Source organism: Pseudophryne corroboree, chromosome 4, assembly GCF_028390025.1.
Source record: "Pseudophryne corroboree isolate aPseCor3 chromosome 4, aPseCor3.hap2, whole genome shotgun sequence".
Lineage (NCBI taxonomy): Eukaryota > Metazoa > Chordata > Amphibia > Anura > Myobatrachidae > Pseudophryne > Pseudophryne corroboree.
In genome coordinates this window covers 410,463,638-410,489,018 of record NC_086447.1, presented here as the reverse complement: position 1 = coordinate 410,489,018, position 25,381 = coordinate 410,463,638, and the positions used below count along the sequence as shown (strand labels likewise).

Here is a 25,381-nt window from a genome sequence, read left to right as displayed (position 1 = left end):
ACTGGTGACCACGGATGCAAGCCTCCGAGGGTGAGGAGCAGTCACTAAGGGAAGAAGTTTCAAAGGGCTGTGGTCAAGTCAGACGACTTGCCTTCACATCAATATCCTGGAACTAAGGGCCATATACAGACCTTTTCTGGTCTGTGTCAAGGATCATGCCTAGGAGAGGCAGATGAGCTGTAGGAACCAACTGCGACTTTGGAATATATAGAATCCAGCCGTGTTGCCGTTACACTTCCAGAGAAAGTGATACGCTGTTCAGCCACTGCTCTCTTGATCTCGCATTTATGAGGAGATCGTCCAAGTACGTGATAATAGTGACACGTGAACAAGCAACTGTGAAACGTACGTCGGGGAGGTGGACGTGGTCACGGTGAGCGCGCTCACGTGACCAGCAGACCGGCAGGAGAGGAGACCAGGCGAGCCGCATAGACACACAGCTCGTGAAGTCGAGCGGTCAGTGGCACTTAGCGAGCAGGAAACATACACCATTTGGTCATAAGTATATATTTTTTTCTTATCCTGCACACCATTTGTCTCCCGCTCTCCAGCCACGCACTAATGTAATTTAACGCTATGTGCACTGGTCTTTACCGGCAAATCTATGCCATCCACTAAAGGCATTATTTACTACATATGGAAAACATTTGCTTTTTAGGTGCTATAAATATATATGGTGATTTTTGACAATTTTGTGTCCTCATGTGGCTGACACATTATAATCAGGAATAATCCGCTACCATTTAGGGCTGTGGCAATTACAGTACAGGTGTTGTCACTCTCTTATCCCTGTGAAATCAGCACTGGGTTTGTTTACACAGGTCCTAAATACAGGCATAAAACCAGAGTATATACCCTTGCTATTACAGCATAAATGATACCTGGCATGGACATATGTCACAATTTAGATTGATACATTGTGGATACACTGTGGATACATGCATAATTGTTTTATATTGAAAGCATATTAGCTCAACAATATTGTTACAAAGACAGTACTTCAGGCTCTACTGGGTTAGTTAGCCTCTTTGTGGATAATAGAGATTGTGTCTCTGGAGATATATTTCCTATCTACCTTATCCACTTCTTCAAATCTGTCTTTTCAGCTGACAAATATGTTTTCTGGTCCATTTTCATTTCCTGTCCTATGCCTTTTGTGAGGGTGGAGGGGGAGGAAGGTGTAATGTTCTAGATCATTTCAGTTTCAGCTTTAATTATACTATATCACTTCAAACATATTTATGCTTTGATGTTTACTAATCTTGTTGGCATGTCCTCAGTATAACAAGGGTTTATTTTTGCCTTACCAAACGATAAAAACCCATTCTGAATGATGTTGCACAGCACAAAAAGCAACATACAGGCGGTTCCTGTTGGCAAAACTCATTGACCATATGATTTAAACCTCCGTATACCTATACATTTGGAGTACAATTTGGTGCAATGACGGTCAAACATATGTTTCTCTATTAAGAGATCGTCTGCCCACCATAACAACCAGGCTTATGGTGTATCTAATAGCTGCATACCAGCTGCAGGTTTTTGCCTTATCAACCTTAAATCTACTATCATACCACACCGCACATGCCCAATCTCGTCTGATCTTGGAAGCAATACGGTGTTGGGCCTGGTCAGTACTTAGGTGGTTGACCACTAAGGAATACCAGGTGTTGTAGGTTTTTTGATGGCAATACATCGGCTATTGCACTAACCTTAGAAATCAATGCCTGGAGGGCTTGGTATTTTTTGCCTTATTTATTCATTTATATATTCACAGTCTTAGTTTCAAACCGATGGTTTACATTGTCTAACCATATTTTTAAACACAGTATTAAAAAATTCTGGTGTACTCTTATTTTACTTTAAAATAATTAAAGGTTACGTTTTAATTATCTCATATTCACATTATTACGCATAAATTAAATCATAACTGTTTCCAAGAGTGAGTGCTCCCAACAAAGGTCACTTTTTCTTTACCTTTCTTCCCTTTATTACCTATGTAATAGACCTATGGGAGCACCATCGACAATCACTTTCTTTATCTACCTATAGAAATTTTTCTCCTTAATGGTAGATGGTGATAAATTCCGGAAGTTTTTTTGGGTTGGTCGTTTTCTTGGAAACATACTCAAATCACTAATTTACTTAACATCACTCAGTCCTGTGCGGCATCCTTAACCCAATTCTTTACTAAAATACTTTCTTATTAGCAAGCTCAGGAGAGGAGAGCTCACTAAAATGCACCCAGCTCTGTCCGGGCACAGATTCTAACTGAGGTCTGGAGGATGGGCATAGAGGGAGGAGCCAGTGCACACCAGTAGTACTAAATCTTTCTTAGAGTGCCCAGTCTCCTGCGGAGCCCGTCTATTCCCCATGGTCCTTACGGAGTCCCCAGCATCCACTAGGACGTTAGAGAAAAACAATGTACTGTTTATTACTGACAAGTCCCGAGTGAGTGCCGACGACTACTAGATAGATAGATAGATAGATAGATAGATAGATAGATAGATACACCTATATATGGGCCATTCCACAATTACAGATACGACAAACATACCTTTACACAAATCTATAAGTAAGACAATCTAGGTTATAATGTACCATCAGAGTACATACTGTACTTTATAAAGTACAACAGACTGTTACTACAATAAATGTTAGCAGAGAACATAGCCACTCTCAGCTTTGCCGCAGAGCGTCTTATCTGCTGTAAAGCTGGTGGTCATTGTGTGTCAAATCACCACACTTTTTGTTAAAATTTTACCTCACCAGCTCAGATTCTGTTCAGATTTGGTATATGGGAAGTATACAGTATATGTAGTCTAAGAAAAATACAACATTTTATTTAAATATCTCATGCCATTTCCAAATTTGGGCTAATATTTTCAAACACACAAACATATTTTCATATATTTTCAAATTGCTTCCTTGGATAGTAGAATGATCGTGAAGGTCCAGCTGGATGATGTAAAGTCTTTTTTAATTAGTCTTCATCTTCATTCTTGTCCGTCACATAAGCAAGCGACCATTTCTTGTTATATATAACTGATATATAGCCATTTATTTGTGTCAACTGGAGTTTGTCTCGAGATTCTTTAATACTCTAGATGGGTCTTCAACTTGCGGCCCTCCAGCTGCTGTGGAACTAAACATCCCAGCATGCCCTGCCTCACTTTTAGCATGTCTTAATAGCAAAACCGTGGCAGGGCTTGCTGTGATGTGTAATTCCACAGCAGCTGGAGGGCCACAGGTTGAAGACCCATGCTCTAGATGATGTTGTAGCATTAGAAAAGGTTTTCACAGATATTTTTGATGTACTTTAATCAACAGGTAAAAAGGCATGATACTATTGTGTTCCCTGAATAGTTACTGACTGGCTGGCTGAAACGATCATTCACAAAGTTTTATGACAATATAGTCTTCTTGCATTGTGAACATCAAATTAAATTCCAGACATATTTTCTACTGCCCATTCATAAAGTTATAGACCCATTGTGTATAACAAGAAATTGGGGCTTGCTTATGTGATGGACAAGAATGAGGATGAAGACAAATTAAAAGTGACCTTCCTTCATCCAGCTGGACCTTCACCATCATTGTATCCAAGGAAGCTTGATGTACTATGGATACCTCTAATAGAGGTCTTATGCAAGGTCGACCCTATAACTCCAACTGGAATAATTTATGTCACGTCTCCTGATGCCACTTTAAAACCACAGAGGCATAGTAAAACTATCTACAGTTAACACTGTTGACTGACTAAATACAATGTCAAGTATTTATTTTCAGCTTGATTTATATAATTAAACTAATGAAGTCATCAATTCTATTATTACCACTTGTAATACAACCGTTGGATGTTTTTTGTTTTAAATAATAGGATTTTAATTACCTACTGGTAAATCCTTTTCTCGTAGTCCGTAGAGGATGCTGGGGTCCATTTTAGTACCATGGGGTATAGACGGTTCCGCAGTAACCTTTGGCACTTTAAGACTTTTCAACAGTGTGAACTGGCTCCTCCCTCTATGCCCCTCCTCCAGACCTCAGTATAGGAACTGTGCCCGAGGAGACGGACAACTTCGAGAGAAGAATTTACATTAAACTAGTGGCGAGATTCACACCAGCTCACACCATACCAAAAACATGTCGCCTAACATGGCCTTTAACATAACCCATGCTAACGTGCATGCATAACGTAACAGCAACTGCTGTAAAACATCTTAACACATGAGAACCTGTGTAAAAAGACAAAACGTAATTTGCAGGAAAAAATGAGCACTGGGTCGGGCGCCCAGCATCCTCTACGGACTACGAGAAAAGGATTTACCGGTAAGTAATTAAAATCCTATTTTCTCTTACGTCCTAGAGGATGCTGGGGTCCATTTTAGTACCATGGGGAAGTAGCAAAGCTCCCAGTACGGGCGGGAAAGTGCTAATATTCCTGCAGAACTGACTGACCAAACTGAAGGTCGTCAGCAGCCAAGGTGTCAAACCTGTAAAACTTAGCAAACGTATTTGCCCCTGACCAAGTAGCTGCTCGGCAAATTTGCAAAGCCGGGGCCCCCCCCTTTCCCGGGCAGCCGCCCAAGAAGAACCCGCTTTCCTTGTAGAGTGGGCCTTTACCGAACTCGGTAACAGCAATCCTGTCATAGAATAAGCATGCTGAATGGTACCTATGATCCAGCACGCAATAGTCTGCTTAGAAGCAGGACCCCCAATCTTGTTGGGGTTATAGAAGGCAAACAAAGATTCTGTTTTCCTTACACGAGCCGTTCTTGCGACATAAGTCCTCAACGCTCTGACGACATCCAAGGACTTTGAAACGGCTTAGGTGTCAGAAGCCACTGGAACCACCACAGGTTGGTTGATATGGAAATAAGACACAACCTTTGGAAGAAAATGCTGACGCGTCTGCAGTTCAGCTTTATCTTCATGAAAAATCAAATAAGGACTCTTGTGTGACAGAGCCCCTAATTCAGACATTCGTCTGCCTGAGGCCAAGGCTAACAGCATGACCACTTTCCAAGTGAGAAACTTCAACTCTGCCTCTTGTAGAGGCTCAAACCAGTCCGATTTAACAACACCACATTAAGATCCCATGGCACAGCAGGAGGCACAAAAGGGAGGTTGGATGCGCATAACCCCCTTCACAAACATCTGGACCTCAGGAAGGGAAGCCCACTGTTTCTGAAAGAAAATGGACAAGGCCAAAATTTGGACCTTGATAGACCCTAATCTCAAGCCAGCATCCACACCCACCTGTAGAAATAGGAGAAGACGTCCTAATTTAAACTCCACCGCAGGAGACTTCTTGGATTCACACCAAATACGATGGTAATGTTTGGACGTTACCCCTTTCCAGGCCAGAATAAGTGTGGGAATGACTTCATTGGGAATACCCTTACGGGCTAGGATCTGGAGCTCAGCCGCCGTCAAACGCAGCCACGGTAAGTCTTGATAAACAAACGGCCCCTGCTGAAGCAGGTCCTCGCGACGAGGAAGTGGCTGGGGATCTTCCAGTAATAACTCCTGAAGATCTGGATACCAAGCCCTCCTTGGCCAATCTGGAGCAATGAGAATTGCTTGAACCCTTGTTCTTCTGATGATCTTGAGAACTTTTGGTATTAGTGGAAGTGGGGGGAACAGATAAGTGGAGGGAAACACCCACTGGGTCACCAGTGCATTCACTGCTATTGCTTGTGGGTCTCTCGACCTGGAACAATATTTCTGAAGCTTCTTGTTGAGACGTGATGCCATCATATTTACTTGAGGACAACAATCTGCTACCTCTGCAAAGACTTCTGGGTGGAGGCCCCATTCTCCTGGATAGAGATCGTGTCTGCTGAGGAAGTCTGCTTCCCAGTTGTTCACTCCCGGAATGAAACTAGCCGACAGAGCTTTTGCATGTCTTTCTGCCCAGAGGAGTATCTTTGTCACCTCTGCCATTGCTGCTCTGCTTTTTGTTCCACCCTGGCGGTTTATGTAAGCTACTGCCGTTACATTGTCTGACTGGATCTGTATGGGACGACCTTGAAGAAGGTGTGCCGCTTGATGAAGGGTGTTGTACTGTTGTACACAGCTCTCAATTCCAGAATGTTTATGTGAAGGAGTACTTCTTGACTTGACCATTGTCCTTGGAAGCTTTCCCCTTGCGTGACTGCTCCCCAACCTCGGAGGCTTGCATCTGTGGTCACCAGGATCCAAGCCTGAATCACGAACCTGCGTCCCTCCAGGAGGTGAGAACTTTGAAGCCACCACAAGAGTGAAATACTGGCTTTTGTTGACAGGATTATCCTCCGGTGCATGTGTAGGTGCGATCCGGACCACTTGTCCAGTAGGTCCCATTGGAACACCCTGGAGTGGAATCGGCCAAATTGTAGCGCCTCGTAGGTCGCTACCATCTTCCCCAGCAGGCGGATGCACGTATGAATAGATACACGTGCTGGTTTTAAAACTTGTTTGACCATCCTCTGGATCTCCAGAGCCTTTTCCATCGGTAGGAATACTTTCTGTGCTTCCGTGTCCAATATCATTCCCAGAAATGATAACCTCATTGTGGGTTCCAATTGTGATTTTGAAAGGTTTATGATCCAACCGTGCTGTTGAAGCACAGTCAGGGAAAGTGTAATGTTCTGCACTAGTTTCTCCCTGAATCTAGCTTTTATGAGGAGATCGTCCAAGTATGGTATGACTGACTCCTTTCTTGCGAAGAAGAACCATCATCTCCGCCATCACCTTGGCGAATATTCTCGGAGCCATGGAGAGCTTGAAAGGCAATGTTTGGAACTGGTAGTGGCAGTCCTGCACCGCAAACCACAAATATGCCTGATGCGGCGGGAAGATGGGAACATGTAAATAAGCATCTTTGATGTCCATCGATACCAGAAATTCCTTTTCCTCCAAGCTGGAGATCACTGCTCTCAGGGATTCCATCTTGAATTTGAACCTTTTCAAATAAAAGGTTCAGAGTCTTTAGGTTTAAAATTGGTCTGACCGAGTCATCCGGTTTCGGCACTACAAACAGGATAGAATAAAACCCTTTTTCCTGTTGTGACACAGGAACTAAGGAAATGACGTTGTCTTGACATAATTTCTGTATTGTGTTCAGCACTTTTGCTCTGTCCTGAACAGAAGCTGGTAAGGCTGATTTGAAAAATCGGCATGGGGGAAGGTCCTGAAATTCCAATTTGTACCCTTGGGATACTATCTGCAATACCCAAGGAACCAGATCTGAGTGAACACAGACCTGGCTGAAAGACAGTAGACGTGCCCCCACCCGATCATACTCCCGCAGGGGAGCCCCAGCGTCATGCTGAGGTTATAGCAGAAGTAGCTATTGACTTCTGCTCCTGCGAGCCTGATGGTGTTGTAGATTTTTAACCTCTTCCTCGACCTCTTCCTGCGAAGAAGGGGGTACCCTTTGCCTTTTTGGACTTGTTGGGTTGAAAGGATTGCATCGTATGAGAATGAAATCCGTTCCTAGGTGGAGCAGCTGCGGGAGGCAGAAATGCTGACTTGCCTGATGTAGTTGTTAAAATCATGGCATCCTGCTTGTCTCCAAAGAATGCTTCTCCATTGTAAGGAAGCGCCTCAATATTCTTTTTTGATTCCGCATCAGCATTCCATTGGCAGATCCACAGCGCCCTGTGGGCTGAAATCGCCATAGCGGAGGATCTTGAACTCAGCAACCCAATATCTTTCATAGCTTCAACTAAGTAACCTGCAGCATCTTTGATATGGCCGAGTGTTAGGACTATTTCATCCCTGTCAACTGTATCTATGTTAACCAGCAAGTTGTCAGACCATTTTTCCACAGCCTTACCTACCCACGCACAAGCAATGGTGGGCCTGAGCACCATTCCGTTAGCCGTATATATGGATTTTAGGGTTGTTTCTAATTTACAGTCAGCTGGATCTTTTAAAGAGGCTGAACCAGGGGCAGGCAAAACTATTTTCTTAGACAGCCGAGAAACTGAGGTGTCTATCATTGGGGGTGTCTCCCATTTGTGCATGTCTTCCTCAGGGAAAGGGTACGCTACACGTATCCTTCTGGGAAGGGTAAATTTCTTCTCAGGGTTAGCCCAGGATTCAAATCCTTTGAAGGAGGAAAAGTCACAACCTGCTTTTTATTTAATTTAAAATAATCCTTTACCTCTGGGACCAGTGTTGTTTCAGGAAACTCAACACTTTCTTTAAAGCAACTATCATACATTGCATGCTTTTAGATAACTTGGGTCAACCCCTCTCAATCCCCAGTGTTGACGTCAGAGTCAGAATCTGTGTCTGTGTCCCCTTGCATTATCTGGGCCAGAGACCTTTTCTGGGAACTGGATGGGACCCGAGTGGGTGATATGGAGGGGTCAGTAAACAGTGCATCCTCCACAGACTGCCTCTAATATTTAGGGGTATATGCAATTCTGGCCGAATTGCGTCTTTTTTCGTCCGTTTTAGGATTCGACTGTACTCGACAACCAAAACCCTCCGCCCGGGACCATGAATTCGACATATGCAATACAAAACGCATTCGACACTCCCCTTGTCGAATAACGGACCAATCGTCGAGTAGTGGGCGTTCTGGATTCGACTTCCCGCCGTTTTGATCCCATTATAGGGCTTGTTTGCTGCGTGCTCAGCAGCTATTTTGTGAACCTGCAGAGTGGAGTGGAGGAGCTGCAGAGCTAGCAAATATACGTTATGGTAAGAACTTACCGTTGATAACGTGATTTCTCTTATGTCCACAGGTATCCACAGGATAACATTCGGATATTGTCGAGCGACAGCGAAAATGGCACCAACACGGTCACAAGCTTTCTGGCCTCCCAGGATGCATTGGGGCCTCCACTATATAGTCCCGCCCACTGACTCAGTCAGATCAGTTCTTTCCACAGCGATTTTAGGCAGGAACATCAGGCAGAGACCTGTACAGGCGATAAGAACACACATGCACACCCTTCCATACAAGAATGAAGAAGTTTTAGTCATTGTGTAGATCATCAAATCAGATGCGTCAGGGTGGGATACCTGTGGACATAAGAGAAATCACGTTATCAACGGTAAGTTCTTACCATAACGTATATTTCTCTGGCAGGGTCCACAGGATTATCCACATGATAACATTGGGATTCCCAAAGCCATTTTAGTGGTGGGGACGCTCCTGATTGCACAGGAGGACCTTTCGCCCGAAGTCTGCGTCACGAGAGGCAAAAGTATCCAAGGCATAATGTCTAATGAATGTGTTTATGAAAGACCATGTGGCTGCCTTACATATCTGTTCTGCTGAAGCACCCTGTTGTGCTGCCCAAGAAGGACCTACCTTACGTGTAGAGTGTGCAGAGACATTAGCCGGAATAGGGAGATCTGCATGAGAATAAGCTTCTGATATTACCATTCGGAGCCATCTCGCTAGCGTCTGTTTACTAGCAGGCCATCCTCTTCTATGGAATCCGTAGAGGATTAAGAGAGAATCTGTTTTCCTGATGGCACTAGTACGATCTATGTAGATTTTTAAGGCTCGGACCACGTCCAGCGACGCTTCCCCGCAGATAGTCCCGATACCTGAAAAGCTGGGACTACAATCTCTTCATTCAGGTGAAACTTTGATACCACCTTTGGAAGATAGCTAGATCTCGTTCTGAGAACTGCTCTGTCTGGAAAAAAAACTTAGGAAAGGAGACTTACATGATAATGCTCCTAAATCTGACACCCTTCTGGCTGATGCCATTGCCAGTAAAAAAAGAACTTTAACCGTTAACCACTTAAGATCTGCTTTATCAAGTGGTTCAAACAAAGGACCCTGGAGAAATTTAAGAACGAAATTCCAATCCCAGGGAGCTGCAGGAGGAACAAATGGAGGTTGAATATGTACTACTCCTTGAAAAAACGTACGTACATCCTGCAAATCAGCAATCTTTTGCTGAAACCATACAGTTAACGCTGATACTTGAACCCTCAAGGAAGCAACTTCCAACCCTTTACCCACTCCTGCCTGAAGGAAATCCAAAATCCTAGCTACTTTAAAAGATCTCTGGATGAAATTTTGTTCCAGTACACCAATGAATATAGGCTTGCCATATTCTATGATACACACAGGCCGAAGAAGGCTTTCTTGCTCTAAGAATAGTTTGGATTACTTGTTTCGAAAATCCTTTAGCTTCTAAGATAGAGGTTTCAACAGCAACGCCGTCAAAGACAGGCGATCCAGATGACTGTGACAACAAGGACCCTGCATTAGCAGATCTGGACGTTGAGGGAGCAGTATCGGTGCTTCCATGGACATTATCAACAGATCTGTGTACCAATGCCTTCTTGGCCAAGATGGAGCTATTAGAATAATTGCTCCTTTTGCCTGTTTTATCTTTCTCACTACTCTGGGTAACAGAGATATTGGCGGGAACAGATACGCCAGCTGAAACCTCCATTCTACTGACAGTGCGTCTACAAGGACTGCTCCTGGGTTCCTTATTCTCGATCCGTACCTCGGAACTTTGTTGTTTAGACGAGACGCCATAAGGTCTCTCTCTGGTAGACCCCAACTGTTCACCAGTGTCTGAAACACTTCTGGGTGTAGTGCCCATTCGGTTCCTGAATGGTGTGCCGACTGAGAAAATCCGCTTCCCAGTTTAGTACACCCGGGACAAATACTGCTGACAATGCTGGGAGATGAAGTTCTGCCCATTTTAGAATGGGAGTTACTTCCTCCATCAAACTCTTGCTGTGAGTTCCTCCTTGATGATTGAGGTATGCTACTACCGTCGCATTGTCTGAGCGGATCTGGACTGGTCTTCCTTGTAGATTGTTCTTTGCCTGAACCAGAGCCAAGTAAATGGCCCTTATTTCTAACAGATTTATTGGCAGGCGACTTTCCCTTGCGGTCCATTTTCCCTGGAACCAAAGGCTTCTGAGTACCGCCCCCCCAGCCCTGCAGGCTGGCATCTGTTGTCAGGACTTGCCACTCTTTTATCCAAAAGGTTCTCCCCTTGTTTAATTGGTCTGTCTGTAGCCACCACGCTAGAGACGTTTTACATTTACTGGAATCTTTATCATCTGCTTCTTTATCTTCTGATGATTTCCGTTCCATTTGGTCAGAATAAGATGCTGCAACGGTCTGGAGTGGAATTGCGCATATTCCACCATGTCGAAGGTTGATACCATCAGACCCAACAGTCGCATTGCTGCATGGACTAACATTGTCTGGGCTTGCAACGCTTCCTGAGCCATGACCTGCACCTTGACTATCTTTTTCTCTGGTAAGAGAACTTCCTGTAGGTCTGAATCCAATATGGCCCCCAAATGAACCATCCGCTGTGACGGATTCAGGGACGACTTTTCCCAATTTATGAGCCACCCGTGTCGCTGTAAACAAACTATCGTATGTTGAAGATGGCTCAACAGTAAATCTTGCGACTGTGCTAAGATTAACAGGTCGTCGAGGTATGGGAATATTCTTATCCCCTGTTTGCGCAGACAAGCTGCCATAACCGCCATGATCTTGGTAAACACCCTGGGTGCTGTAGCTAGCCCGAAAGGCAGAGCTTGGAACTGGAAATGTTCCTGGAGGATGGCAAACCTGAGGTAACACTGATGTGATAGGGCTATAGGCACATGTAGGTAAGCATCCCGTACATCCAGAGATACCATGTAATCTCCCGGTTCCATAGCCAACATTATGGAGCGTAACGTCTCCATGTGGAACTTCGGGATCCATATGCATTTGTTCAACATTTTCAGATTTAGAATTGGTCGGTATGACCCATTTGGTTTCTGGATTAGAAAAAGATTGGAGTAAAACCCCTGTCCCCTTTGTGATGGAGGTACCGGGACAATCACACCTGACTGCAGTAATTTTTGGACTGCTTCTTGCAGGGCATTGGCCTTCGACTCTATACGAGACGGGCTGGTGCAAAAAAATCTTTGAGGAGGCTGCCTCCTGAATGGGAACCCATACCCCTGAGATACTACCTTCTGCACCCAAGCATCTGCTGTTGACTGCTGCCATATATGTGTGCAAAAAGAAGGAGTCGGCCCCCAACCCTGGAATCCTCCAGGCGGAGGCCCGTCTCTTCAGGCTGACTGTTTCTGTTCAGGTTTGGAAGCTGACTTTTTGCTAGCCCACTACTTCCTACCCCTGGATTTAAACTGGGGTTGCTTAGGCTCCTCTTTAGCTTTCGCTTTGCTTTGCTAGCAAAATGAGCAAAATTTTAAACCCTTGGACTTAGGGTTATAAGCAGCCGGAAACCTGACCTTTTTCGATTCAGCCTCTGATTCTAGGATATCCGATAAAGGTTTTCCAAATAATATATTACGGACAAAAGGCAATGCTTCCAATTCTTTCTTGGACTCGGCATCTGCCTTCCAGGTCCGTAGCCAAACTGCTCTGCGAGCGACTACTGTCAAGGCTGAAGCTTTAGAAGCAACTGTGCCTAGATCAATTGCTGCTTCTTCCAAATACTGGGCAGATTGTCTTAACCGGCAAAAACGATCCTCTTGCTCCCTAGTAGGAGAAGGGATGTCATTCTCTAGTTCCTCTATCCATTCGCCCATTGCCTTTGCTACCCAGGCCGAAGCCATAGCAGGTCTTACCACTGCTCCTACTAGAGAAAACATTTTTCAACAGGCTCTCTATACCCTTCTGTCTGTGACATCATTCAATGAGGTAGATGACAGTGGTAAAGCAGATTTATGCACGAGTCGCAGAACATGTGCATCTACTTTTGGAGGAACTTCTCTTTTCGAACAATCCACAGCAGGAAATGGATAATAAGAATCCCATCTCTTAGGAATCTTATTCTTTTTACTAGGCGCTGCCCAAGACTCATCCATCATTTCCGTCAGCTCATCTGAGGCTGGGAATTCAGCATTCACTGATTTTGTTTGTTTAAATACAGGTGTTTTGCTTTTAACACTGTCTTGGCTGGCTCTTCCAACGAGAGAACAGCCTTTACAGCATTAATAAGTTCAGCTACATCTTCTGAACTAAAGCTCTGCGATTGATTATCATACGGAGTTGAATCTGTTGTACCATCATCATCCGATGCATCATCTTGTGTAGTCTGCCACACTGACATATCTGTCTTGGTCTTAGCTGCCCCATGGTTGCTTGTAGAGGCTACTGGAACCAAACCATAGGAAGGGAGCTGCATGTATGGGTTCATAGTGTAACCTAACCCTTGAGGTGGTGCTACCGGAGCTAACCTGTCCGCTATTGAAGACAGACTCTTTGCGAGCATATTCCATGGTGGCTCTGTTGGTGGTTGAACCAACTCCTGTTTCTTACTTCGCTGAAAAGCAAAACAGTTTGCACACAAACCCTCATAAGTGACCAATTGATTCATATCATTTACCCCTGACTTACAAGATAAGCATGTTAGGGCTGTAGGAGTGCTTGATAAATTCTCATCACTTTTGCCGCTCACAGACATGGTATTAACCTGTTATTGACTACACAATTTGTGACTGAAAATCACCCTATATGTCAGTATATAGAGGTGAGATCAATCTGACCACAGTGCACCTGATTTGAGGGTCAGAACAGGACTGACATTACACAGAAGTCAGCACACATACTAGCAGTCAGTCACATGTTAAAGCATTAGATATTGCCATATGAGAATACAACCTCCATAACAACTTATACATAAGTAGGAAAATTGTACTTCTGTTTTAACTGGTTCTTTTTTCAACATAGCATGCAGAAAACACGGTAATATACAGGTCTCATATGCAATAGGTACTAAAAATTAACAATGCATACTAAGAAGTAGAGAGAATTTTTAGTACTGTATACCCTGCCTCCGTAGAGCGGGATACAGGGAGACTCATTACACTTCCATATCCAAGCAAATGCGCTCGTAAGACACTGAGTGGATTCAGACGCTACTGGTGTACACTGCCGCTCTTGATAACTGATAACGGACACGGACGCTCACCAATGGACACGGACGCTGAGCGACTTCCACGTGTATGCAGACGCTAAGGCCTGCGACTCGGTCTGGCGGGTTTATCTCCAGTGTACACAACTGCAGCGTCTAAGCTGCGACCGAGTACCCTCGTGGTAGTGTCTGAGCCGGAAGTGAGGTCATTTAGTTCATGAAACGAGAGACACGCGGGAACTAGCCATGAACTCGGAGGAGGGGCGACCAGGAGAGCGTCTGAATCCCCCTGTTGACTTAAACTCCCAGGATCGCGGCCTCTACCTAGTCCTGGCGCCTATGATCCCAGGAGCGTATCGCTGTCGCACTCTAGATGTTCGGTGCATCAACACACTGTTTGTAGTCTCCACCAAATCAGTGTAGCTGTGTCCTGACCCCTCTAGTAAGAGGAAGTCCATAGACTCACCGTCTCCCCATGCTCCGGCCACAGCCTGGTTACGTCTGCTGTACCTGCTAGAACATCCGACACAGACGCCCGTCGAGACAGCACTGATACCCGAAGGTAAGCGTTGTTGCGACCCGGTGGGGAGTTGTTGGAGCGACTCTTTCTAGAATGCGTTTAAGACGCTGTTAAGATAAGTCGTTCAAAAGAAATATAGTAAGTCTATAAAAATAAAATAATAAAAGCTTGAGGCTGCTCTCACAGCAGCCCTGTGACCATGCGGCTTCCTGCCGCACCAAGCAAAAAACTGATCTGACTGAGTCAGTGGGCGGGACTATATAGTGGAGGCCCCAATGCATCCTGGGAGGCCAGAAAGCTCGTGACCGTGTTGGTGCCATTTTCGCTGTCGCTCGACAATATCCCAATGTTATCCTGTGGATAATCCTGTGGACCCAGCCAGAGAAATTGGTGTTTGCTGTGGTATCGTTTGGACACCCAGCAGGCTTTAATCCAGGACGGACAGGAGGATACCTGTTACCCCAAAGGAGAGTCGTTTTTGGAGCGATTTCTACATTTGTAGGTAAGTACCACATGTGGTCTGGCGTTGCATGTATGTGTTTGTGTAGTGGGGGGGGTGCCATGAGGTGTACATGTGGTGTTGATTTGGGGTGTTTGGGGTATGTATATGTGTGCAGGTATGTGTATATAGCTCCTGCTTGTATTGCTGCATGTTTTTTTGGGAGTTGTTTGTTGGTAGTTTTTCCCGATTTTTTTTTTTTTTTTTCATAAAGTGTTTTTTAGGTCATGCTTTTGCATTGGTGTACCTCCAGCATGTGCAGGAATGCTTTTTGGCTTGTTTGGGGTGATTTTAGAGTGTGTCGGTATCCGACATGTGATGTCGTTTGTTGCCAAAACATGTTTTTTTGCTCATATTTTAGCACTGGTGCATGCCTGCACATGCTGGAGGTACTTTTTGGCTTGTTTGGGCTGACTTTGCCCATGTTGGTATCTGCCATGTGGCCGACATGTGGTGTAGTTTGTTTCCAAAACATGTTTTTTGCTCCTAGTTTAGCACTGGTTGACCTCTAGCATGTGCAGGGATGCTTTTTGGCTTGTTTGGGGTGATTTTAGAGTGTGTCGGTATCCAACATGTGGTCGACATGCGATGTCGTTTGTTGCCAAAACATGTTTTTTGCTCCTTTTGTAGCACTGGTTGACCACCAGCATGTGCAGGGATGCTTGTACGGGGGTTTTGGCTTTTTTGGCTGTGGGTTTTTTCAAATTTTCAATTTTTGTTATTGTTTGGTCCTGCTTGAGCACTGTGGTCCCAGCAGCATGACGTGTGGTTGCATGTAATTTTGTAATGTGTGTTAAATTTGTAAAAATATTTTTTTTCTTTTTACAACAGAGATGTCCAGGGACAAGCGGCCCCGATCCCCCCCTTCCTCCCACCCCTCAGAAGAACTTTCCCTGCACAGCAATGAGGAGTGGGAGCCGACCCAGGAGGAGGATACGACCGAACAGGCATACAGTGACCAGCCGCGGTCGTCAAGGGACCAAAGGTAGAAGCAAAAGAAAAAGAAAAGGCCTAGAAAAGGTAAATACTGACAACACCTGCAGACACAATAGCATCCAACTTGACACACCCTAGTTTGCGCACTGCCATGTACACCTACAGGTATCTTTGCGCACTGCCAGGGATACGGACACTCACAGGTACATACCGATCTTATTAAATGCATGTTTGTTTTTTTTAATCCCTAAAGGCAAGAAGCCAGCCAGAGGATCAGTCGGAGGAGGAAGCCTCTGGTGAAGACGCAGGGACAGAAGAAGCCGCGTGGACCCAGATACACTGAGGCGGAAAACTGTGCCCTAGTGGATGGCGTCGACAGGTCCTACTACGTTCTGTATGGACCAAGGGCACAGACCATTAAATTATTAAAACATTTAAAGATTAATAAATCACCAGGGCATGATGGTATTCACCCAAGGGTTCTAATGGAGCTTCACTCTGAACTGGCAAAACCGCTATCTTTGATCTTTAAGGATTCAGTTATATCAGGTATGGTTCCCAAAGACTGGCGTATAGCGGAAGTAGTGCCTATATTCAAAAAGGGAAGTAAAGCTGAACCAGGTAATTATAGACCAGTTAGTCTTACATCTATAGTGGGGAAAGTATTGGAAGGTATTCTAAGAGATAGTATTCAGAAGTTCCTTGAAGTCAATAAGGTCATTAAAAGGAATCAACATGGGTTTATGAAGGACAGATCCTGTCAAACCAACTTACTTGGCTTTTATGAAACAGTAAGCGCAAACCTAGATCAGGGTAAAGACGTGGATGTAATCTTTTTAGACTTTGCCAAAGCGTTCGATACTGTACCACACATGAGACTTATATACAAGCTACAAGAATCAGGGCTAGGAAGCACAATATGCACTTGGGTCAAAAACTGGTTAGATAATAGGAAGCAGCGCGTTGTGGTTAATGGATCTTTTTCAACTTGGACTGAAGTGCTAAGTGGTGTGCCGCAAGGCTCAGTATTAGGACCGCTATTGTTCAATATTTTCATTAACGACCTAACAGAAGGTCTAGAGAGCATGGTGTCAATTTTTGCAGATGATACCAAATTGTGTAAGGCTATAAATACAGAGGGGGATGCCGAGTCTCTTCAGAACGACTTAGTTAAATTAGAAGCATGGGCAGCCAAATGGACTTAGGTGTCCTCATAGATAGCAAGCTAAGCAGTAGTACCCAAGGTAGGACTGCAGCAAAGAAGGCTAATAAGATATTAGCATGCATAAAACGGGGTATTGATGCTAGGGACGAGAGTATTATACTCCCGTTATATAAATCACTAGTGAGGCCACACCTTGAATACTGTGTACAATTCTGGGCACCGTACTACAAAAAGGATATCCTGGAGCTAGAAAAGGTACAGAGGAGGGCGACCAAACTAATTAAGGGCATGGAGACTATGGAATACAAGGAAAGGCTTGAAAGACTAGGCATGTTTACATTGGAAAAGCGGAGACTAAGAGGGGATATGATCAACATCTACAAATATATAAGGGGACAATACACAGAGCTTGCGCGGGACCTGTTTTTGGTTAGATCAACACAGAGGACTCGTGGACACTCGCTCAGGTTAGAGGAGAGGAGATTCCGCACATAACGTCGTAAAGGCTTTTTCACGGTAAGGACAATACGTGTTTGGAATTCCCTGCCCGAGGGAGTTGTAATGGCGGAATCTGTCAACACCTTTAAGAATGGGTTAGATAAATTCCTAATGGATAAGGATATCCAGGGGTATGGTGCATAGTCATGCATTATAGTTACTATAAATAGGGATAAAATGCAACGGCTGACAGCAGCATCAGTCAGAAATTTTAGTCAAATCATCATGCATAGGAGACCACAAATAGGTTGAACTCGATGGACAATTGTCTTTTTTCAACCTCAGATACTATGTTACTATGTTACCACAGCAGCTAAGACCCAGCGAAACATCTGGGATGCCATCGCGAGACAAGTCACTGCAGTATCTGGAAACCGCCGGAGCACCAGAAACTGCATAAAGCGGTACAGTGATTGCCGTAGACAGACCAAGAAGAAGATGGGGATTCAGCGCCGTCATGAGACAGCTACGGGAGGTGGTCCGGCTCTCAATCTGAAGTAGCTACCCTGGGAGGAAGTTATTAAAAGGCGCATGAACCCTGCCATGGTCCAAGGAGTTTGCGGAGGTGTGGACTCTAGCCGTCCTGCTGGCTTTCCTGAGTAGGAAGAACCGCCCAGAAGACGGAAGACAGCGGGAGACAAGCAGTCCAAAAGGAGGCCTGATGGTAAGAATACAATCAGATGAGCTGCACTAATCTTTTTTTTCATTTGCTAATGCGTTTGTTCTTTTTCCCCCAGACACGCCTGCCCAGAGGACATCACCTGCGCAGCAGGCATCGGCAGCAGCGCGCGGACCATTACCTGTGCAGCAAGCATTAGCAGCGCGCAGATCATCACCTGCGCGCCACACATCGTCAGCACGCAGAAAGTCACCTGCGCGCCAGACACCGTCAGCGACCACACCACCAGCTGGGCGCCAAAGTACATCTCCTGCGCGCAGGCCATCACCAGCTCGTCATCTCTCCAGGAGCTCTGGGACTGTGACCGACGAGCCTCAACAAGACACTACCCTTGTGGACCCATCACCCGAACTGTTTGAGTCTACAGGGTTAACGGACGAAACTTTTCTTGGGTTTGAAGACAGCCGTGCAGAAGTACCCAGCGAGACCCTTGAAAAGTCTCCAGAATTGAGGACAAGTGAAGCTCCTGGAGCAGCGGCACCACCGAATGGAGGTTTTTATTTTATTTTTTGGGGTGGGGGGCGCGCCATTTTTGTATAGTTTACTAACTTTAATTTTTTGTTTTCTTTTGCAAACAGAGGTGCTACGGACCAGCAGCGGACTTGCGTCGGGGATTGGTTCCTTCTTCAGGCAGGATCTCCTACAGGATTCGTTGGACGACGAGGTGGAAGTGCAGCAGCCCGCTGTTTCTACATCCCTGTGTGAGTAAATATCGAATTGTGAGCCTTCAAACAAATGTATGAATGTGTATACTAATTTCTAATTTTCTTTTCAGCTGCACAAATGCAATTGGTGGCAGACGTACAGGAAGGGCAGGATCCCTCAAATGTTCAGAGGGTACACACCTGGCAGCAGAGATGACTGCCCGCCAGGATACCTACACGAATGTCGTTGAAACCAGACTGGACGCCATTGAGAAGATAATGGAGAAGATGGCAAACGGTCTGGTTGAAATGCAAAAGGCTCATGCTGACAGCACGGCAGAAACGCAAAAGACCAGACGAGAAGATCACAGGGAGACTATGGACATCCTTCACGTTCTGGCCACATCCATCAACCGGCTGGTGGATAACACATCATGCCTGGCACACAGCGTTGACAACATGTCGGAGAGCCAACAACATTCGGCATCCAGCCAACAGATCATCGCAACCACACTGCAGATGATGTACGATAAGCTCCCAGAGCCAGCTCATCAACACGCTGGTGAACCACCACTTCCGCCATCACAAGCCACACGGACGCCTCCTTCCCTTCCTCCACCACCATCCTGGTATAGACGGTCACAGCTGTACCAAGGATATACAGGGATGTACCCCACCCACCAGATGCCTCCACCACAAACACCGGCCGCATCATCTACACCCGCACGGCCGAGGCCAAGTCAACACACTCACCAGCCGCCCAGGGCATCGACGCCCCATCAGGAGGAAGAAGAGGATCCGGACGGACAACCACCGCTAACACCGGTCGTATTGTTTTATTATTTACTCTTATGTTATTCATGTTTCCCTTTCTCCCCCTCCCATTAGGTTTTTTTTTTTCTTAATAATGTTATGTTTGTGTTGGGCTCCCCCACTCTCGACCGGATACTACCAAGGAGCTTTATGTCTAGGCATACATGCGCGGGCATGTATGCGGGCGCGTGTGGTAACGGATGAAAGCTCCTTGTGGCTACATGTATGATGGGCCAAAGAGCTATTCTGATACCACTTTTTTTTTTTACCAAAAAACTCCTTTTTGTATTGGTGTACAATAGGCTTTCACTGTTGTGTGAATTTACTATTCACTAGTGTTTATTTTTGTCTTATTCATAGGATTGGGTGGAAAATTGAAGTGGACGGCGTAGTTCGTGTTGTGCGTACCAAGGTGAGTAAAGCCATGTTTCAATGTATATATTCAAGAAACTTTGGACCGCCTGCCCTTGTGGAACCACACAGCCCAGCAATGGGTCATGCTGTGTGGTTCCACAAGTGCAGGCGTGTCAAAGTGCTGACCACTGACACCACTATTCCACTTTGGACCGCCTGCCCTTGTGTAACCACACAGCCCAGCAATGGGTCATGCTGGATTGTGTGGTTCCACAAATGTTCTTGGGAAAGGAATGAACATGACATCATTAGTGTCTTTACTTAATATGGATTTTTTTTCCCCACAGATATCTACACAAGAAAAGAATGTAAAGAAGAACAAACACTACTTTTTTGGTTTTATTAAATTTTATTTTTTATTCCAAAATAAAATACAATTATATTTCTTCAATAAATTTTTAAAATGAGAAGTTGTGTGGTTTTTCTTTAAATTATTAGTAAATAAAATTTAATATATGAGATGCAGTGGTATTGTGTTAGGTCGCCCATGCCATAGTACATCAGGGGAACGGTCGTGTCTCTTCACATCCACGCCACTTGGGAAGGATACTCCGCAAGACCTGTGGAAGAGAATAGTATGAGGTTCCAGCTATTGGTAATAGTGTCACCCTTCTATGGAAAAGAAAAGGTACAAGCAACACTTTGACACAAGCAGGTTACAGCGGCCTTTGTCCCAAATGCAGCCCTCCGGCACTTGAGTAACTACACATCCAAACATTCCCTGAAACAGTGTAAGCATTGGTGTATCAGGGCATGATTGGATGTGCAGTTTTGCAAATGCCAGAGGGCTGCACTTTGGACATGCCGCGGTGACTTGGACAGGAGGGAGTTTGGGGCAATACATCTTACCTGAGGGGGGTTGTCTGCTACATGGCGGAGGTTCAGGTCCACATCACAAGTAGGTCACCCATGGTAGAGAAGGATAAACGGGTCCAATATTTGCGGCAACCCAACAACAGGATAAAACGGGGTAACAGGTCGTCAACAGGACGAAACTTTGAAAACAGGCCTGGGAAGGTGCGTCAACAGGACGGAAAACTCTGAAATACATAAATAAAAGATTTTTTTTTAGAATATTACAATATCAGTTTACACGATAATACAAATGTTACAAGTATACTCACAGGCAGTGGAAAAAAAGCTTTGGATCAATGTCCGTCGGGAATCATCTCCTTCGTCCATACCCACCGGTAGAGCAGAAGAACGGTTCCCGCGTCGGAAAGCACTGCGACGAAGAGTCACCAGCAAACGGTTTGCGACACATATGTTGTGTAAAATACAACATGCATTTACCATGCCGCAAACCTTCGCCGGTGAGTACAAAAGAGCACCACCGGAAGTGTCTAAACATCTAAACCGGCTTTTAAGTACACCGAAGGCACGCTCAATTACTTGCCTCGATGCTTTGTGTGTCTCTTGGTAACATTTTTCTGCTCTACCAACAGGATTAGACAATGGGGTCAAGAGCCACGATTTGTTGGGATAACTCGCATCGCCTATGGAAATGAAAAAAATGGTGGGTAATATAAAAAATAAAAAATTAAATGAAATAAAAACAGTTAAAATAAATACCTAACAGCCAGCCACCCGGCATGTTTCCTGTTTCGAAATTGTCAAACAGCGATGACTGACTTAGGATGAAGGAGTCGTGAGACGATCCAGGAAATCCCACAAAAATATTAAAAAATTTCATGTTGACATCACAGACTGCCTGTATATTCATGGAATGGAAATGTTTTCGGTTCCGAAAACATTCTTCCGAATTCCGTGGCGGTCTGATCTGCACGTGGGTACAGTCAATCGCGCCCAGAACATTGGGAAAATTGTATTTGGTAAAAAAGCCTAATTTGATCTCACGACATCCACTGTCCGTATCTGGAAATGTGATGAACTGGATCATCAATTTGCGGAAAGCCCTAATGACCTGGGTTATACAGCGCGACAGTGTCGACTGTGAAAAACCGCATGTTTGAGACAGTGTAGGCTGGAATGTGCCTGACGCCAAAAAATGTAACGTAGCTAGCAGTTTCTGGAAACCGCTGACTGCGCGATTGGTCCGTGCCCGAGGTTCCAGGTCGGCCTCCAACAGAGCGTACAGCGAATATATGTCGCAAGTCGATAAGAGATCATTTTGAATCACCTCGAACTCGCTGAGATCCTCCAGTTCACGCCTAGTGCGATATTGGCGTGGACGTGGAAATGAAACACGCAATACTGACTCACCCAATGCAGACATTTGCTGACCTTGATCCTGATGTTCAGCAGCCCTTTCTTCCTCCATGCTTGCAGCCAGCATGAACATCACAATCTGGTCAGAAAAAGGCTCCATTATTGTAGTCAGTACAAAAATAGGATATAAATGTGTTAAAACGCAGGGATTGTCCTAAAAAAACGATTCCACAAGAGAGCTGACTGTAATGGCTTCTTCTCCCTGAAGTCTCAAACCCGGGAGTGAGGATAGAGGAGGGGCTTTGCAGAAGTGTATCCTGGGTAAAACTGTGGAATCATGGGTACATTTCCCTCAGCAGAGTGAAGAAAAAAATATTCTTTTAAAAAAATCAATTAAATAATAGTTGAGTCAAAAAAAGACAAACCAAGTAGATAATCCCTTCAAATATAAATAGATATGCTATTAGCAATCAAAAAAGCAAAAAAAAAAAAACATTTAAAAAAAATTTTTATTAGATCCCGCCAGCAAAGTGAGGCGGAATGAAATTGACGAAATTGCTGTCGAAAAGCACTGTTGTCGAATCGACATTCTTCAATTGAATATACTTTTGTCGTAAAGCCGCATTTTGACCATTGCAGACATGTCGAATTTTGAAAATGCCGATTTGCAAAAAGTCGAATCTGAAACGGCAGGTATTTTGACGAAAAGTACTGTATTGCATTGACGAATCCAATTCGACATGTTTTTTTTGTCGAAAATGTCCCGTTTTTCGACTTTCGCGTCAATTCGACCGCAATTGCATATACCCCACAGTCTGTTGTTCAGACTCAGAGAATTTCTTTGCAAGCATCGACATATTCTTTTGCAACATTCTCACCCATCCCGGCTCCTTCTGAGAGGGAAGGGCCACCACTCTTGTGCATCTAAAATGGGTTCTTCCTGGGAAAAACCCTCCCCCATGTCTAACATGTTACACATTTGTACACACACACACACCTATCAGACAGGGGAGCTATTGGGGACAGACCCACACTAAAGTCTGTCAGAGAGACACAGAGGGATTTGACAGTCCACACACTGCGCCTTATTGTGAATTGTGGAAATATTACCAACTTACAGCGCATATACCAATAATAGGCCCACAGACCTAATTATAATGAACACTCTCTGCCCGTTCCATAACGCCCTGTACTTGTATCAGCGTTGTCATGAGGAGAAACAGCATTCAGGAGCTTCACACTGGAGTTTCTACAGGAGAAAATGGCACCCAGTGAGTGTTCTGGCAAGTCTGAGAAGCCCCGCCCTTCAGCCTCAGCAATGTAATATTTATACTGGCTGGGGATGGCACATCAGCAGCTGTACATGTATGTGCCCTTTCTACCAGTGAGAGTAAGGTTTTAAAACATGCCCTCAGAGCGCGCCCCCCCCCCCCCCCCCCCCCCCACGCGCTCTGCACCCTTGTGCTGAGAGACATGGCGCGCAGCGTGCACGTGTACCTGTATGCCGCCAACAATGATCCCCTCTCTGCAGACTCTGGTAATATACTCACTAGCTTTCTGTCTTCTGGCTGTTAGGGGGTGGCGGCAGTGCTGTGGGAGTGAACGCTGGCCAGGCTTGGGCTGTGTTCAGTACTCTTCAGGAGCTAATGGTGGCCTGTCAGCGGAAGCAGAACCATTAACTAATTGAGAAGTTGGTTCCTGCTCCCCCCCCCCCCCCCCCCCCCCTAAGTCCCACGAAGCAGAGAAGCTGTTGCCAGCAGCTTCCCTGTAAAATAAAAAACCTAAGAAAGTATTTTTCCAGCAAAGCTTTGTAGAGCTCCACTAGTGTGCATCCAGTCTCCTGGGCACATTTTCTAAACTGAGGTCTGGAGGAGGGGCATAGAGGGAGGAGCCAGTTCACACTGTTGAAAAGTCTTAAAGTGCTGAAGGCTCCTGCGGAAGTCTATACCCCATGGTACTAAAATGGACCCCAGCATCCTCTAGGACGTAAGAGAAAAACTTTTGCTTTAAAAAAAAAATGTAAACTATGAACCCATTATCATTCCACTTTTAAATGTTGCCAAACATTTAACATTAGTATAGACTATTTCCTGAATTTTTTTCAACTTTTTGAGATGATCATTATCAAAAACTTCAGTTTCAGTTAAGAAAAAGTATTTCCACACAAAGCCTATTGTGTTGTATATCATAAGAAAGGGCATAAAAAAAAAATAAAAAAAAAAAACGTAAACTGACACCACTCCCACCTCTCTAGCTTATACCCCTTTTCCACTTGGTAGCACGGGTCGCAGCCAGGATCCTGACACGGCTGCGACCTGTGCTAGAGCCCCCTTCTACACTGAGCTCACCAACCCGGCATATTGCCGGGTTGCTGACGCGGCAGGGGCAGCGCTGGGAGATCCTATGATCTCCCAGCGCCTCCCTTCCATACACTGAACGGGAGCCGTGTCGCATCTAGGGAAAAAACATGGGTAAATGCGTTCCCCCGCGCATTTACCCATGTTTTTAGAGCTAGTGGAAAAGGGGTATCAATTGGGAAAGTTGCTATGGCTATATGAAAATATACTGGTTGTGCGTTTCTGACAGATTTTTGAAAACGTTACATATTTTGGAAATGGCATGAGATATTTAAATAATATTTTGTAATTTTCTTAGACTACATATATACTCTCCATATACCAAATTTGTATCAAAATCTGAGCTGGTGAGGTAAAATCAGTTTTGATTTGACACAAAATGACCCTGGTGCAGCTAGTGTGCCCGCGACTATGCTAGCATGCATATGCATGCGCACAGCCATATGAGTGGAACAGGGCATACTTACTCGCGGGTCGGCATACTAAGTTGCACCAGCAGGTCAGCGCAGCATGTGTGCCCATGACGCGGATTAGATGAGCGTGGCTACATCTGTATGTTTGCAACATCTGATCAAGTACTTTTTTAATGTTTGCATGATAATGTACGTGACAAAAAAACAGAAGCCACATCAGACATGAATTATTTCCTCTTTAAAGTTCTGTGTACATTCCAAATAGGTAGTGAATTTATTTGCAAAAAGACTAACAATTGGATATTATCACTATACACAATTTACGAACACTTTGGGGTTATCCAATTACCCGAGGTCCATGACCATGGGTAATTGTATCGCCAGGGGTTATCCTATTAGCCCAGAC

At 44.8% G+C, this 25,381-nt stretch overlaps 1 protein-coding gene and 1 pseudogene across 2 annotated transcripts in view; one reads left to right on the top strand and one right to left on the bottom strand.

The window, feature by feature from the left end:
* The window catches only part of SMAP1 (small ArfGAP 1), a 568,890-nt gene that overhangs the window by 408,183 nt on the left and 135,326 nt on the right, over nucleotides 1-25,381 (bottom strand). The gene's annotated exons all lie outside the window — the stretch shown is intronic.
* On the top strand, nucleotides 1,561-1,679 carry LOC134913848 (5S ribosomal RNA; annotated as a pseudogene).